The following is a 14686-nucleotide window of genomic DNA, read 5'->3' as shown; positions in this document are numbered from 1 at the left end:
TAACCTCATGAGATTTTTATGCAGAAAAACAGGAGGAAGGAGGTATATATTTGCTGCCTTGAGTTGTTGGTAAAAATAATACAAGTGGGATAAAACAATCTTTTTAATAATCTTACAATAGGAAGTCCAATGGGTTTACTCCTACTGTAGATAACTGAGTAGACTATTTCAGCCTGGAGCAATGACTGGTTTAAAACCTCTTTCAATTGGGTAAGAGTATTTTTAAAGGAAAAAGAATCCTGTTTTTCTAATCTCTTAAAAATTGTGTAGGACTTAAAACCTTCCAATTACATAAAGTGTAAGGCTAAAGTGCTGAAACATTTAACATAAATTAACCTGTACTATTATTGTAAAATTAATATCTACAGCAAGGGAAGACCGAATTGCAAAACTCAGTAAAGATGTATAAATGTTTATTAGAAGAAAACTTTCCTCAGGCAGTGCAAATATTACTGGGAAAAAATTTCCAGCATGACCGATACAGTAGTGGAAGCCAACAGCATCTGGAAGACCATGTGTTTGCCATCACTGGTTTAATCATGGGGCAATTCATACCTTGGCATCAAAGCTGCTTTGTGGATAAGGACATCTATTGTTCATAAAGAAAAAAACTGAACTAAGTCTGGCATTTAAATATTTTACAAATATTGTCTAAAAATTAATATAATTTTATCCACATTCTAATCTTACAGGTTGCTTGAAAACCAAATACTAACAACCACTGAATGCTAAAATTCTAAATTACCTTTTTTTTTCTATCCATGATAGACACAAAGGTGGATTGGGAAATATTAATAGATTTATTCGCTATCTGAGGAGATATCACAGGAAAAAATGTTGACTAACTAGGGAGTTTGCTAGTCATTTTGCCCTAACACTGAAATGGCCTGCATATTTTCACTAAAGATATGCAGTAATTTGATCTGAACGATTTCATTTCAAGGCCAACCTGTAACTAAAGCTGGATCAAGGATATCTGAAAGAAAATTAGTATTTTATCAGTATTAGCACAAATTAGTATTAGTGTTTTAGTCCAACCAGTAATAGATCCCTTTCAGTCACGATTCAGGCCAGGTCATGGGACTGAAATGGCACTGATGACCACGGAAGTGGAATGCACCCATTCTTGTTCTTCTTGTTTCTCAGCAGCCTTCAATACCATCAATTATATGTTGCATTTTCTTGACTGCTGTTCCAAAAGGTTGCATTTAGCTGGCCTTGCTTTCAAGGGGTTGCAGAAAGACCATTTGGAGGTAGTGGTTTTCCCATTGCCATTCTTCAGGAGGAAAGACGCATTGGTCTTACCTGATATGCCTTTTCTCATCAGGTGAAGCCATCATTCAGGATAGGTTGTCCTCATCCACTCAGAATAAGGACTGAGTCTGTTACTTTTTGCTAGATCCGACCTCCTAGGAGTGAGAACGGATCGTCCACCCCGGCAGCAGCAATGCAGGTGACACAGCAAGAGTGGGGAGGGTGAGAGGGAGGAATGTGCCAGCCTAGATGATGGGAGATGTAACAGAAGGCAGGCCAGATAAATTATCGCTGCTGGCCTTGCTTGTCCGAACAGATAGTTTGGAAAGAGCTCCTTCACGTGAATGGGTCCAAGATGCCTTGCCGCGGCAGAATCTGAGACTCGACTGCCAAAAAGGGCCCAGCACCTTGCATGACCGAGGGCTAGGGGAGATCACTTGGAGTCAAGAACAGTCCGAAGTCAAGCCAAGGAATTCGAACAAAAACCAGCGTTCAGGAAGGGAGTTGAATAGCCGCATCTGTCTAGTCTAAGGACTGAGTCAAAGCTGGGTCTTAGGAGGGCGGATCCAGCAAAAAGTAACAGACGGTCCACATTCTGAGAAGACAAGGACAACCCATCCTGAATGATGACTCCATCCACGATAGAGAACAAGATACATGTTAAATGGCTCTAAAATAGTTTAGGAAAATCTGTGTAGGGCTAAGTTAGAAAAGCGAGGAAGAGAAAAGAATGACTGCCAAGTTACAGTATTCTAATAAGCTTAGCTGTATAAGCCGGCTTTATTAAAAGCAATGCTTTGTGATGCATTGGTTAAGGTGTTGGATTAGAAGCAAGGAGATCCAGGTTCTAGTCTATCCTCAGCCACTTAAACTGACCGGGTGATTTTGGGCCAGTCACATTCTCTCAACTCAGGGTACCCCACAGGATCATGTTGTGGGCAAAACAAAAGAAGAAAATAATATGTATGCTGTCTTAATATAAAAAAAATAAAAGGTTGTTATAATTCAAATCAAATAACTAACATTACTTGCTTTTCACCAAAATCACCACTAAAAAAAATGATGCAAATCAAATAATATTTTTTACAGTACAGAGAATCCATTAAAAAAAAGCACTTGGTGGGGACACTTGGTGCTTTTAAATGGCAATATAAGCAAATGTTAGGCCACATTGTACTCAAAAGTGAAACTAATTGAGCTTGCAAAGCACTGAAACTGTTAAAAAGAAATGGCATCTTGTTTTCAGGAGACATGTATTAAAAAGAGTTTCAGGCTTCATTCTCAGCACCCTTAAGCTCAACTTTTAACAACCCAATACTTTAAAAGTCTGGAATATATTTTATTCCAAATTAAATCTCACATAATATACGTCCTGTGACTCTTATTTCCTGTTACTATATGTGCAGTACATGCCTTTTCGGTAGAGAAGAAACAGAATTCCACAAGGAAAACATTCCTGAAGGAGAACATATTTTTTGTGACCACTCTCTTACTTCAAGACTAGAACAGCACTTTCATAAACTACAGCCCATCCCTGCTGCTTAAAGGATTTGGCTCAAAACTCCCATGTCTCCTAAGCAACAGGGGCTTCGAGATAGGCACAAGGCGTTGTTTATGATGGAACAAAGCAAAAATTCTTTCTTTCCTCACAGACTTTAAGCATATCTAAACTATGGACAACAATAACTACACAGCATGCTCCCAATCAGAGCCAGTAACTTAATTGTATTCTTCTGCATAGGCAGGAGCTATATTCTCATTCATTTAGATCTAAAAACGGGACTGCCAGTTTTTTTGCTAATCCCCCCAGTCTCCATAATCTGTTATCAACATCCAACTTGCTACCCTTATTAAGTATCTCTGAGCTTATATCTCTCCAACTTCTCTTTATAAATTATAATGTATATATCTAAGTATGTGGTTAAAGTAGATTATATATAAAAGAAAATTAATTGGAAAAAGGGAGTTCAATTGGCAGAATGTAGCAGAAGATCAGCAGGCTTTAGCATACCTCCTTTACTTCAAGACTTCAGATTATTTTGATTTCTATCTTGCCTTTAGTACAGGAACTCAAGCAATATGTACAGCAGTCCCTCATAAAAAAACTTATAAGGATAGGTTTGGACTGAGAGAGAATGTTTAGCTCAAAGTTTCAGGGGATATCAGTGGCAGAGAGAGAAAACTAAACCTTCATCCACGAATCCTGACCTACCATCTTAAGCATTACTACAGCAACCTGGGTCTGATCTACGGTAATTATATTTACTGTCCATATAATTTGCACAATAGAGACAAATGATACAATGACATCAAATTCAACAAAACTTCAAGACTACATCATACGGAAAAAAAACCCTTAGCTTTTTTAAAGCTCAACAAAGGAAGTCAAGATACTTTCCTTTTCAATAGCCACAATTTCTCCATTATGAAAGGCTAGGAAAAATGTCCAACGTTATCTAACACTTTTTACTACTTCAAAATATCTTCAAGTATGAACAAATTGCATGAAACATGATTCACATGTCAAACAATTTCTATAATATAATATTACACAAACAATCTAGAATTCAAATCCCTTATATCAAAAACTTTAATGGCTGGAGATTATGGGCAAAGTTCAAGGTCTTGAAAATGCAACTGGGTGTTGGCTACAAAGAGCTACTTGATATAATTGCTTTTGCATACGGAAAATCAAGAGACACTTTTAGACTCATTAGCAATTACACTTGGTTGTGTCTACTCTTAATATGAGTCACAAAGCAATATGTTTTAAGGCCACACTAGTCATGATTCATTAGAGTTTAACTATCCACCATCTGCTGGCTGGGTTTGCAAACCAGGCTAACCTCAAAATCAAACCAACAATTTAGCAACATAAGGTGGGAGATATTTTAGAAACAGAAAGGATGGTTCAATCATAGGTTTGAGGCCCACAGGCCTTCCCCCATTTTTTTCTGCTTTTTTAATCTGCCAAATTCACTCGGAGCTCTGAGAATAGCATTGAGTTGTCTTGCTCCATGGAGAACTGTTACCGTCTTTTGTAATTTGGATTTTAACCCAGAAGACAAACAAGAAAATTTTGGCCAATCAGCCAAATACAGCTCTCATTTGTTTAAACTCAGGGTTTCCTACTAAATGTCACTTTGTTTGCATCAAAAAAGAATGCAATAATAATTGTAAGCAGGGCTAGCATCTGAACTGAAACTATCTTTGTTACCAAAAAACCCCTAAATTCTTTAACTAAAGTTTCTCTAAAACAGAACACTGCATCTGTTCTGTTAATTGAAGGGATTTACATTTAGCTTCCTTATAAAATATTGAACACAATGGTATTGTTAAATCTTTTATTTTTGTATAGTTGTAACACTCAGTTTACATACAGATTTTAATACTGACAATCAAAAGTTTGAATTAAGAGAATTTGAAATTCTCTTGACCACCTTCGCTAAGAATACATACTTATATATAAGAAGCAATATTAATTGTGTATAGTAACATATGGTTATGGACTATACACAATTAATATTGCTTCTTCCAGAGCAGATATATTGGATATGCTTAGATTAAAAGCAAGCAAGCAAGCAATGATTGTTCTACATCAGTGTTGGCGAACCTATGACACGCGTGTCAGCGCTGACACGCATAGCCATTTTCAGTGACACACGGCCGCTAAGGAAGTCAGGCGTCCATTTTTCCAGATGAAGAAATATCGTCGCTTCGCGTTCCCTTTCATTGGGTGAGCCGATTCTTTCCATTAGAACGAAACCTGTTCCTTCCAAAGAGCCCCTTCCTTCCTTCCTTCCTTCTCCCCTCTGCTCCCTCCCTTCCTCCTTTCGCCCCCTCCTTCCCTCCCGTCTTTTCCCTTCTTTTGAAGTTTGCTCTTGGCTTGCTTTTTCTGTCAAACCTTTGCAAGGATATCTGTCCCAGGCTTCTGGAAATAACCTGCAATTCACGTGAGAATTCGCCGTTTCAGTGAGTCTTTGGGGCAAGAGCGCCCCTCCCTCTCCTGCAGGAGTTTTTTTTTAAAAAAAGAGTCCGGGGACTATTCCGCAAAGTGAAAGTAAGACTCGGCGAAGGTCAAAGCTTGAGAATCTAGAAAGGTGCCGCTTGGAGAATCAAGAGGAGTGCCACTATGAACAGGAAATTTGGAGTGCCTGGAATCGGTTACCAGACACTTTTAGCACAAAATTATGGGTTTTTTTCTCAAGGTGACACACCACCCAAGTCATGCTCGGTTTTTTGGCGAATTTTGACACACCAAGCTCAAAAGGTTGCCCATCACTGTTCTACATACTTGGGTGATAAAAGGTAACACTCTCTGAAGTCAAACTTGACTCCTAGTAACTACAGGATGCATCCATATCCTTTTCTTGGCAATTATACGAAAATGTTTTGTTTGCCACGGTCTTCTTCCATAATGTTTTTTCAACTCTTTAGTCTAATCCAACAATTCAGTGGGTACCAATATAAATAATCATGTTAATCTCATTTTTTCAATACAATCAAAGACCAACTAATGCTTTACAAACTAAACTGTTTTCCATCAAGCAAATATAGTTCTAAATGTTTTTTTTTAAATGTCACAGAAATCAATAAAAAATACTTTGGAATCTGGTTATTGCTTAATCAGATTGGACAAGATAGCATAAAAGAAATAATTGATAAATATTAGCAATTTAATGTATAAATTTAGGAATGTCCACAGCTGTTGCTGCCTCATTAATTTCTGCCATAAAGACAATCCATAGTTCTCCTGATATTACTGGACCCCAGTTCCCATTATCCCAGTCAACATGTCATATAGGCAAGTACTAGAGCAGGCAAATTCCTCAGATTGATACACAAAGCCTTCTTTGACACTTTTGTAACAATACAAAATCCATATTCATCTCGTAGGGGAAGTACTTAAAACAAAAGATGAAAAAGTTACTTTTAATTTCATCAGCAAAAAAGTATGTTATAATGTAACTATAACATTAATTGTATTTCATGACATCCTTTCCCCTCCCCCAAAAAAACCAATCTTCCTGTTATTATTTGGAAACCAGGCATCCAGTCTACAGTCCACAGAAAATGTGCACTACGTTTTTTAACTAAATATTAAAGCTTTGCAAAGGCTGTGTTTAAATAATATCTAAATAAATAGTTAAGTGAATCATGGTATTCTGATTTAACCAACTGTCTAGTTTTACACAGCATACAGTACCACTAACTAATCATCAGCTGGGTTTGCAAAGCCCATAAGCTAGCCAACTACATTTTGGCCCAATAGGCCATATCAACTCAGACAATGCATTATATCATTGCTTCTTTTAATGGGTTGCTGCTGGTAAATTCCATCTCAGAAACCCATCATCCTCCAGGGAGGTCTAGTCAATAAGATTATTTTTTAGCTGCGTATATTGACCATATCTTGAAAGGTGGCTCCTGCTTTACATTTCTCAGATAAGAAATAAATGCAATCATAAATCAGTTATAATGCAATTACATCACCACCAACATACCATAAGTGATATCGACAGTGACAGAAGCAGTCAAACCAGTATGCTAATTTTATCAGAGACTATCCAAAATGCTAAGTCTGGCATCACGCCCTCTTCCTGATTTTGAAGAGGTGTTCCTGCCCAGGCTCACTCCTTCCCTAAGTATTTTATTTAGGATAGGCTGGAAAGAACCTTCCACTTTTCAGCCTTTCTGACCACTAAAAATGCGTAACTCCCTTCAACCCAAAATCCGAGCACTCCAGGTGTACAGGTGAGAAAGTTTTTCTACTAGAAAGCAAAATCCTATGTTAATAATATCAATTGGCATTTCTGGAGACTGGTGAAAATAAAGTTCTTCTGAATTCTAGGCTACTTTGTTAAGAGTGCACTTTCCAAAAGAAAATAACATGAGTGCTGTTGCAGAATTAAGTATGTACCTTAGACGAAAAAGGAAGAATCGATTCCTGCCTACTTTTTCCTATTCCACAAAGCAAATTGAGACACATGCCTTTTAAGGCAAGTAGTTCTAGCACTCCTTCACTTCAACAAGAGGCCCAAACACTCAATTCAGCAGCATTTTCCAGTGAGAGGTGTTTTTGAAATCCTGAAGATTTGCCATATCTTCCCACCCTAGAAGCAATCTTTCTCCAATATGGCATCTCATAAAGATCTACTGCAATGAATTCCCCATGTTCAGGGCAACACTGACTCATTTCTTTCCCGAATTTAAGATAATACCGCATAAATCTGCAAGCTATCCTCATTCAGTACCTTGGCAAGTTCTGAGAGTGACACAAAACACTTAAGTGTTCTCTCTAGTTAAGCAAAAAAGCCACTGGATTAAGTCACTGAAATAGTGTATCCAACAGAAGCCAAAAATCAGCATATTTTCAAAAAGTACTTCAGGCACACTTATGTGTTCTGCAATTCTATCTGAAGACCAATTAGCTGGAATCTTTTAAATAAAAAAACTAACTCCCTACAGAATCATATCCAAAATTAAAATAATTCCTTTCTGCTACCAAGAGAGAGAGAGAGAAAGTTTTACATGTGGAGGAACAATCTGCAATTGTATAAGTATATAACAGAACTATATTTATGTTATAATTCTGTGAGTTAATTTACTGTTTTATAGTTAATGCCAAAATATCAAAAAACCTATGTCAAATACTATTCAAATATTCAGCAACCTTCAACACGGGCTTTTTGAACAATGCAATCCCATGCTATCTTGAGAAACATGTGAAAAAGGCAAATTTTATGTTGTTAGGTTTTTTTTCCCCTGGTCTCAAATTAGTAGTCATACATTTACTGGCAACCATAGGTTTTAGTATCAAATTAATTTCTGGGTTTATAATCATATTTTTAAAGCAACTAAGGATTATATAATTTCTATTTTTTTTAACATTATTAAACAGAATGACAATTCCATCCTTAAGTTATGAAGTCCAAAGATGTGCACATTATGTGCATATATGGCATAATATACCAGTGATCACTGGGACTATTCCTTTAATATCAATTGCTTAAATGAAGGCAAATTCGCACATTTTAGAGAGAGGGGAGTAGGGTAACTATTATGGTTGTGTATTAAAATATTATGCATGCCAAAGCCAAATTTATTATTCAAATATTGAGAAAAATTGATTGACATGTAGTAATACTTTGAACATATAGTAATTAAATACTGCCTAGTCTTTTTTGGATGTTGTAACTGTTATCTACACATTGCTGAAGAGTTAACTACAGTGTTTTTCTGAAAATATGACCAGGTCTTATATTATTTTTTGTTCCAAATGATGCATTAGGGCTTATTTTGTGGTTAGGCCTTATTTGGGGGAAAATATGGTACTAATTGCATCTGTCTGGCTGATTATCTTAACTGGGGCTTATTTTGGAAGTAGGGCTTATATCACAAGCATCTTGAAAAATCATGCAAGGGCTTATTCTCCAGTTGAGTCTTATTTTCAGTGAAATTGTATTGTCAAAGTACAGTATTCAGAAATAGAATACTGCTCTATCAAACATAATAGCGTAGCTCTATAGATTTTTTTTTTGTTGCCTTCATCACAGTAGGTGGCAGCACCTAGCCAACCCTGCCTGGTTTTGAAAAAGCAAAACAGGATTGAACCTGGTTAGGACACAAGAAAATTGCAGGGTAAAAATATTAGATTCAAAACAAAGAATAACATTTTGAGAAGAATGCAATAAGAAAATATAAATACACTAAGAATGAGAATGTAGCTATGTTGTTGTTAATATAATCCTATCTGCTAAACAGTTGCTTCCAAAACTATATAAACAAAGGTTTAGCTACTTTTCCCAAACTTTAATAACAAGAAAGCTCCCATCATGGTTATTTTTAATGATAAGGATTTTTAGACAGAGTTTTTTAATTATTGGATTTGTTATATATTGTTCACTATTGTTGTGAGCAGCCCCGAGTCTTCAGAGAGGGGCAGCATACAAATCTAATAAATTATATTATTATTATTATTATCAACTTCAAATATATAAAATTATATTTGACCTCATAAAAGGGTAATTATATTGGAATTTTAAACCATTCAGCTAACAAATTAATGAACTGATTTTAAAATTATTTTATTTCAGTTGAATATACAAGTATTGTAGGGCATCAAATTTCCAGGCAGCAACTTTATATATTATACAATATTTGTCTCCGCACACAGCAATTGCATGAATCAGGGTGCATGGGCCTGTGCAAAGGTCCGCAGTTTTCACTGGAATGGCAAAGTACCTAAACCTGGTGACTAAGTTAGAACATAGTCTCTATGCAAGCAGTAACTGATTATACAGTTGTTATTTGCAGCCAATTGTAACACACCTATCCTTGAGGGGTGAAACATTATTTGCAGGATTGTGTTAATCTAAGAATCTATGTCAATTCACTAGCTTTTCTCAAAAAAAGAACATGCTTATTTTATCGCCCCAATTTTTACTTAACATAATTTAAAGGGTAGTAATAGCAAAACTGCTCAAAAATTTATCAGAAAAACATGTTTTACCATTTGCAAAAGCTATTCCATAAATCCTGAATTACCCTGCAATCAATATAAACAGGTTTATATATATACAGGAGTTATTTGTGGTCAGTTCAGGTACTAAATTATACACATGGCAGTCACTATTCCAGATAAACACCACTGTGATGCTATTTTTCTCAAATGTGCCAGCAAGTTAGACTGCACATTGCTAAATACAGTTATCCTTGCAGAAATGAACTACGTTCAACAACTTTTTAAACACTGCATGAAAGTATTCATTTTAATCTATGCCACTTAGGTATGTTATCTAAAGTATGTAAAGACAGGATACAAACCTTATATTATATACTGAGAGAAAATACAAGCAAGATAAAATGCAAAGTACAACCAATCCATTTTTGTTAATAGCATATAAACTCTTCTACCAGAAGAGATTTACTGTGGAAATCAAGATAGGAAACTACCACTGTGTTACTCTATATTAAAAAAAGATAACCAATGACATGGATCATAAAGGGTCTCTGTGCAACTTGAAGAATGTATATTTCTCTCGATATTTTTAAGCATTCAGATTACAACTTTAAAAGCTGTAACAACAATGGTAAAAAGTTCCAAATACAAACAAAAAATGCTAGTTTTAAAAAAACCACCTTGTTCCAATCACACAATGCATCAAGAGTAAGTAATGTCAGATAGGGATAAGCTAGCATCTCAAAGCCTATGCACATATATTTTATTTATCATTTATTTATTTGTTAGATTTCTAAACTGCCCAACTCCTTCCAGACTCTAGGCAGTGTAAAACAATTTAAAAAAACAATTAAAACTCCTAAAAATAAAACCATTCATTTCTTCTTTGCCAGAGCTAAATGATGCTGTTTTAATTTTATTTATTTTTTATTCCAAACACCATTTCTTTTAGAAACATAGAAACAGATGATTGAGGGCAGAAAAGGCCCTCATGGTCCATCTAGTCTGCCCTTATACTATCTCCTATATTTTATCTTAGGATGGATCTATGTTTATCCTAGGCATGTTTAAATTGAGTTTATTTATTATTTAGATTTGTATGCCGCCCCTCTCCGCAGACTCCGTTACTGTGGATTAACCAACCACGTCCGCTGGAAGTTAGTTCCAAGCATCTACTACTCTTTCAGTAAAATATTTTATCAGATTGCTTCTGATCTTTCCCCCAATTTAGCAGCCCATAAAGCAAGAAACTCAGCTCCTACTTTGTGCGTGTGTGTGTGTAAATCAATCATTTTCTCGTTTCTATGACTTTGGCACGACTTAGCTATGCATGCAGAACCCTACCAGATGGGAAGAAACCCTGATCCAGCCAGGCCCCCTTTTTAATCGATCCCAAAAAGCAAAAAAAAAAAGGCTCGCTGAGAGAGAGAGAATAAATCTGGTCCGACTTAATAATGGGGTAAGTCAGCTGCAGGCTTTCTAACTTACAAGCTTCGTCTTGCCCCGTCACTCCTTGCCTGCCTTCTCGACTAAAACTGCAGAGCCCCAAACGAGGAAGTCAAGTTGGAAGGGCGGAAGCCGAGCCCCATTTGCAAAACGCCTGGCAAAGAAGGCTTGCCAGCCGGGTGACTCAGATCGCCGACCTGACAGCAGCTGCCACAACCACACTCGGTGGGTTTTTTTTCTCTTCTCCGCTATTTGCAAAAAAAAAAGAGGGCAACTTAAGGGGGAGGGTCGCAAAGCCTCCCCCCCCCACGATCACTATAACAGTGTTTCCCAACCTTGGCTACTTGAAGATATTTGGACTTCAACTCCCAGAATTCCCCAGCCAGCGAAAGCTGGCTGGGGAATTCTGGGAGTTGAAGTCCAGATATCTTCAAGTGGCCAAGGTTGGGAAACACTGCACTATAAGATTGCAAGCGCGGGTGCGAGAGGGAACCGTTCCCAAAGGAAGCCTTAAAATAATAATAAATCTAATCCTTTCCATAGAAAAATAAAGAGAGTAAGAGAAAAGGTAAAGGGGGGAAGGGGGAGAGAAATCACCTGACCGGCTGCTCTTTTTTTACCTCAGCCCACTTTTTTTTCCAGTTTAAAATTCTTGCTGCCCAGGAGCAAGGCATATGCTAGCTAGAGCATCCCAAAAAAAAAGGAAACGGGTGAGCAATCCGTCCCTTTGGCCCTGAAGGCTTAGAGAATGTGAAAGGCTACACCTTCCCTTCAAAAGGCGACGTCCTCAATGAGGGGCACTTCCTGGACTCCTCCGGCGCACTTTGGCATTAAAAAAGGCAATTTCGAAGTTAAGCCACACCCGCCCGCCTCTCAATGAACCTTTAACCCGCGGGCGCCAAACTGAAAATCACGCGCCGTATTGTGCGTTTCCCGTCCCTTTCCCGCACCAATTCCGAACTGGGACTTCACCTGAGTCCGGCTAAAAGCCTTAAAGACGACGGCGACGCGAGTCCTTTTTTCCCCTCTCTCTCACGCCGGAAAGACCAGAGTTGATAACTAATACCTTCTCCGAGAGCCCCAGCGCCCCACCCGCTGCGTTGTTCCAGCTTTCAACGCCTCTAACTCACCGGCAGCAGCGAGGTCTCCAAGCCGGGAGGGAGCGGCCACCGCTAAAGGTCTGAAACATCCACTTGCGGCATCCTCGGCCAATAAGAACAGAGTGAAGGGGGCATCCTCAGCCAATAAGAGCCGAGGGCCAGTTTCCGCCAATGGAGACTCAAGTGGAGGGCGGTGTTTCGAAGGAGGCGTAAGACTTCTTTTTTTTTAATCTTCTCAACTGACGCCCTAGCTCCCGCTCTTCAATTAGCTTCCCCCCCGCCTCCGCCTCAGCCAATGGACTCGCGTTGGAGAAAGAGCGAAGATTGGCATCTTGGGCAACCAATGCATTTTGGATAAAGGGGGCTGTTCTTCGTAGGTCAATCTTTAGTGCTTCAGTGATTGTTTGAGGCGTGGCCACCAGTAGCATAGTGGTGGGAAATGACTGCAGAGGGAACAAACGCCTGTCATCCATGTTTAGCTTAATTCAAGCTCCTTAGCTTCTCACATTCTATCCATGCTTGCTCAGGAGAAAACCCCATTGTTTTAAATGGGGAAAATTAGAAAACCTAAAAAGCAATTTCTCCATTTAGATACATTAAATTACATTCTGGTATTTTACACTCCTAAATTGGATTTTAATTCTTGTTTAATCCCATGTGCTCTGGAAGTCTTGGTCTTCTCCTTAATCGGTGTATTACTAAACACAGTCCTTCACATTTTTAAAAAAATGAATATCACATAATATCTTGTTATCTCGTTTGGGTGGTTTTGTCTCATGTTTTTTCTTACTTTTATACAGTATTCACCAAGAACAATATTCACCTCTGCTTGGAAAAAGTAAACTCACTAAACTAGCTTCCTTCTTTCTGTAAGAGTTTGCATATACTGTACAGTATTTCTCATTCTTGCTTAAAAACTTTTTAGAGACTGGGCTCATTTTATTTTTGTAATCTTAACTGTTTTTCACATATCCTATCTTCCTGCAACCTAGGGATACCTATACAACATTTTGTGTGTTTGCTCTCTTCTGCTCACTTTTAGCCACTTGGTGCCTTGTATTGATTCTCCAAACACCTGTTTCCATTTCCTATATTTCAACTTCTTCCTGAAGTCATATTTTTCTGGAAAAGCTTTACAGCAAACTGCAACACTATAACAAAGAATGTTTAATGAAAACAATTGGTTATTCCTTGCATTATTTTTCCCTACCATTTGCCTTCTTTTTCCCCCCAGTATCTGTTATTTAGTTATTAACACTAAACAATCCTGTCAAGGTCCATTTTTAGGTGAAGAGCTATACATTGTTAATCCAGCATTCGGGAATATTCATAACAGAATATGGTAGAGATTGGTGTCCTTATAGTCTCTAGAATTTGATGATAAAAAATTGCCAATGCCTCTGAATTCCCCAGAATCCTGTTCATAAATTCATGGATGGCCTTCAACTACCAGAATTTCCTAGCCAGCTATGCTATTTTTTAATTTATAAAAGCTGCAAAGTTTAATTTAGTGTTTAGTTTAGTTTAGTTTAGAATTGCTGCAAAATATTAGGCATGAAGAGTGAAGAGGTACCATAGATGTCATTTACAAAGTTATGAAATTTAAGTATAGTAGAATGATCAATGTCCATTTTAACCAAAATCTAATAGAACAAATAATTAAACAAATACCGTAGAGCAGCAGTTCCCAACCCTTCTGCCTCAGAAGAAAAAATGTCTTCCACAGAGGGAGGGGGTGGATTGGTGAAATGATTTAGGGGGCAACCTAAATCCTATACCTGGACAAATGAAGCTTTGCTTGCTCATCCACTACTTGTGCAGCCCAGTTTCCAACAAGCCATGGGCGAGTACTGGTCCGAGGCCCAGGGTTTGAGGACTCCTATTGTAGGAGCATCTACAAGGGGCTAAAAAAATCAAGGTGTTGCTCCTTGCTGTCCTCCTGCATTTTTGACATATATCCCTGTAAATGCCCCTGAAACTATGTACAAGACAGCTGAACTACCTATAAATCAGGGATTTGTTATCACCATATTTGGTGAGGTACCAGGTATGGGGAGGGGAGGGTTAGTACTGTGAAACCTAAATGAGCAAGGAATTGGAGAAAACAATAGGCATTATTTTATATGGCAGGCTTCCCTAACTCAGTATTCTCCAAATTACTTTAGTTGCCGTAATAATAACAGGATTAATAGAATTTGGAATCTGACAATGCTACAAGCCCACATTCTGTGGAAGGCTGAGGTATAATACCATATTATTCAGTTGAGTTGTGCAGCAGAGTTATATAAAACAAGTAGGTGAGAAAAAGATTTGAGCAAGACAATAACATTTTCAAAAGTAATTTAAAGTGCGTAATTGGACATAGGGGAAGAGTCATAAATAATGCCCTGAAGGAAATAACTGGAATTCTGGAATATTATTTAGC

General features: G+C 37.7%; 1 protein-coding gene across 7 annotated transcripts in view; it reads right to left on the bottom strand.

Annotated features, from left to right (window-relative positions):
• MYH9 (myosin heavy chain 9) overlaps window positions 1-12380 on the bottom strand; it is an 80508-nt gene extending 68128 nt beyond the window's left edge. The window contains exon 1 of one of the 7 annotated variants that reach the window (XM_070756202.1): window positions 12292-12380. The gene's annotated coding sequence lies outside the window, so the exon portion shown is untranslated. Of the gene's footprint in view, window positions 1-11203; window positions 11242-11758; window positions 11951-12133 lie in introns of those variants that run through there. The other 6 variants (XM_070756205.1, XM_070756201.1, XM_070756200.1 and 3 more) reach the window with 6 other exon arrangements.
• Between the last annotated feature and the right edge of the window lie 2306 nt (window positions 12381-14686).

Source organism: Erythrolamprus reginae, chromosome 6, assembly GCF_031021105.1.
Source record: "Erythrolamprus reginae isolate rEryReg1 chromosome 6, rEryReg1.hap1, whole genome shotgun sequence".
Classification (NCBI taxonomy): Eukaryota; Metazoa; Chordata; class Lepidosauria; order Squamata; family Dipsadidae; genus Erythrolamprus; species Erythrolamprus reginae.
This window is presented reverse-complemented; position numbering and strand designations above follow the sequence as displayed.